Consider the following 3376-nt stretch of genomic DNA (forward strand, 5'->3'; position numbering starts at 1 on the left):
AGTTGATTACCCTGAACTTTAAGTATAAAACCTATTTAAAAAATAAATAAAATCGTTTTATTTCGATTATGTTGTTTTCATAATCGTTGCAAGCCAAAATCGTAATTGCGATTAAAATACGATTTAATTGAGCAGCCCTAGCTCAAAGTGCACCAGATTGATGCATTCAACTTCAACATTTAAAAAAAATCTTCCTGGGGGTGCATGCCCCCGGACCCTCGAGGATGTGACGTCCACCACCAAATAAAGCAGGTTAAAATAATTAAATTGCATACATTTTATTTTAGTAAACACTGAAAACGGGTCCCACAGACCCAAACAGCACTCAAAGGTTAAAGGTAGCATATAATAATGTTAAAATGTGCTAAATATATACACTGCAAAAAAACAAAAAAGAGGAGTAAAAGTAGCTCACGACTTGTTTTATTTTTTGAAAGTAACCCTCATCTTAAAAAAAGTTGGAGACCCCTGTAATATAACGATACATTTGACAATTTTAAGCTTGGCCTACCATTTTATTGGAGCGATGAGGAACAGGTGGGGCTTGAAAAGGCCCACCTGTTCAAAGTGGGGAATGCCAGAAAAAGTTTGAGAACCACTGCCTTAGCGTGTTATCATCAAGGGGATCATTAAGGGAACGAATGCAGTCTGGTGTTGAAGTACAGTCGTACAATGTATTTTACAGCTCAATAAATACTTTTAGTATGCATTAAGTCTTTAATTTCAACAAATGTTCAAGTTACAATTGGGTGATGTGTACCCAACTGGACATAGACGATGTCCTCGGCGGCGGTGCTTGATCAGCTCCGGGACCACGGCTCAAACTAAACTCTGCGCTTCATTTACCAATGCTTTTTTGTTTATTTCTGCTGTAATATGTGTTACAATAATGGAGTTAGCTGTTTAACTATTATACATCAACCTGAGCTTATCCTCCCACTTTATGGCTGTTTAAAGTAATGTGAGTTACCGCAGTTAACTGTTCCGAAACGGAAACTCTACCCGTTCTTGTGGGGCAGGGAGGGGAGGGCACCTTATTAACTCATGATGTGATGATGGTCAGGTATCCAACGACGATGGCTGTCATACATGGCTGATGCACGATGTCATTGTCCATCAGCCCAACCATAACTAGAGTAAAGTTTAGCCAGCCCTGCATCATCTTCTGGTTGTTTTTGTGTTTTTAAGTGGTTGGATTCAATAAAAGAGCTGAACGCCCAAAAAATATGGTGGACACAAGAAAGACATGTTGCTGGATTCTTAAGGTACCCACTTCTCTTGGTTGGTTATGAAGAAGGAGCATATCAATATATAAATATACACAAATATTTGTTTTGAAATTCAGTTCTGTTGTTAACCTGGTTCTTGAAAAAATATGTCCATAGCTACCGCAAGAATTGCTGCAGAGCATTCTTTTGGAGGTAGTTCTTGATGCTGGAGACATGGCATATTTGACGCTTTCTCTGGTTTGTTGGAAAGTAAGAAATACCGTCAGCCAGGACGCTTTCCGGAAAAAGGCACACTTTTTGTGGATATTGAGTAAGAAATATTGTATTTTACAAATTCAATTTCAATAAGCTTGCTAAATTAAACCTTAGGCTTATTGTTTTATACTTTCTTATTACAGGTGTGGACACAAATTGGTTTCACCATTCTGAGTCCTATCGCGAGGAAATGTCCACCATGTTTTGCATTTCGTCTTGTCAGTTTTGCAGAACGCAATTCAAAGATTGTTCAGGTTGGCATACAATGACATAGATAAAGAAGTTCTGTATTTCTGCTTCAAATGCTTTCAGTGCTTACATAGATTGTTAGATAGATTATATTTCCTCAAAAATGTATCAGTGCACGTCACTCACAGTTAGCTTTAGACAATTAAGTGCTGTCACCATTTGTTTTTTTCAAAGTAACCTAAATTACAGATGGCTGCCACCTGTAATTGATTAGATCTAGAGAGAGTGAAAGTCCAGATTTTACTGAAGAAAAAGGAAATAATTTTGTATTCTCAAATTTAGCTGAAAAATAATAATTGCAGCTTCTTGCAATTTGGATATTGCACTTTCAACTTAAAAATACCAGGATGTCCCACTACATCATGTAAGCAGGAATATATGTGTAAAATGTACTTTTGACTCACATTAATATATTAAAGCAGCTTCCAAACAGACAATTATCTAGTGCTCAATGAGAGTATCAGTAGTAGTCTCATACAGTTAAAGACAAACTCTAAATTAATATATTTATAATTGTAATGTAATTGTGTGGTGGTTGCCGTCATTTCATGCAACAGTTGCACTCCATAGTCAGCTGCTGTTGTCACAGTAGTCTGCCGTTTATCCATATCTAAATATTTTGTCGTGTTGACACTTTTTTGGTCTGTCTGCTAAGTGTGGCTGAGCTGAAGTCCCAGTTATTGTCACAGTATGCCACTGATAAAGTTAGCAACCACCTTTTTTAAATGAGATGTAAAAGTTATATAATTAAACATTTTGTTATTCACTGACATTTAATCATTATAGAACAATATTTAAAAAGTATCTCTATTTTAAACTAAAACTTTAAGGACTTTAAGAAGAAGGACTAAGATGTGTGAACAAAAATCAACAGATTTAGGGATTTTAGGAGTCATGCCTATTGAGGTTTGTAGGCTAGTGTAATATCTGCAGGGCTGGTGGAATAAAATCCAGGTAACTGTAAAGCTGATAAGGGAAGTGGCTTGCCAGTCTTTTCACAATTCCAAAATATGGTGACAGCCTGTATATAGATTTGTTTAAGTTTAATTTAAATATCACTTAACCATAGTATTGAAGATAGCAGATCATTCATAAGATTATACATACAAATGATCAAAATCAAATGTATTATTACATTTACAGCCTTCTGTAGATCAGATTTTTCACTTTTGTGTTGTGCAGGATACGTAGGAGATGGGAAAAGAGGTGTCATTCGGGCTATGTACTCTGAGCATCCTCACCCTGGGTTCTGCAGCCATTTTTGCTCAACGGATGCTGGGAATTTTGAGTAGGAGGTACCTGGTGTTAAGGCCCCGATATTCAAAACACAGCATTGTTTTTTGCGTTAAAAACAGGCTAACCTTGACGCTGATTTGGGTGACTTGTGTAATTCGTGGAGAAGCGAAGAATTGTAGTTTTGGTATACAGGTATAACATACTTTGACAGTAACAAAAACGTTTTTTAAAATAACAAGAATACAGTTTAAAAGGGGAGTGATTTGTAAAATATCCATAAAGAAAAAGAGTAATCTGCTTACAGTTCTGTTTCATATGGGTGTTGAGAGATGTATCCATTGATCTCTTCATTTTGCTCTCAAAGTGCACCAGATTGATGCTTTTAACTTCAATATTTAAAAACAAAT

At 36.2% G+C, this 3376-nt stretch overlaps 1 long non-coding RNA gene across 1 annotated transcript; it reads left to right on the plus strand.

The window, feature by feature from the left end:
* Window positions 1-1186: 1186 nt before the first annotated feature.
* Window positions 1187-3025, plus strand: LOC117458835 (uncharacterized). The gene is made up of 4 exons (XR_004553455.2): window positions 1187-1265; window positions 1386-1539; window positions 1628-1738; window positions 2916-3025. It is a non-coding gene; the product is annotated as an uncharacterized lncRNA (long non-coding RNA).
* The last annotated feature ends 351 nt before the right edge of the window (window positions 3026-3376 follow it).

The sequence above is a fragment of the Pseudochaenichthys georgianus genome, chromosome 14 (genome assembly GCF_902827115.2).
Source record: "Pseudochaenichthys georgianus chromosome 14, fPseGeo1.2, whole genome shotgun sequence".
Taxonomy (NCBI): Eukaryota; Metazoa; Chordata; class Actinopteri; order Perciformes; family Channichthyidae; genus Pseudochaenichthys; species Pseudochaenichthys georgianus.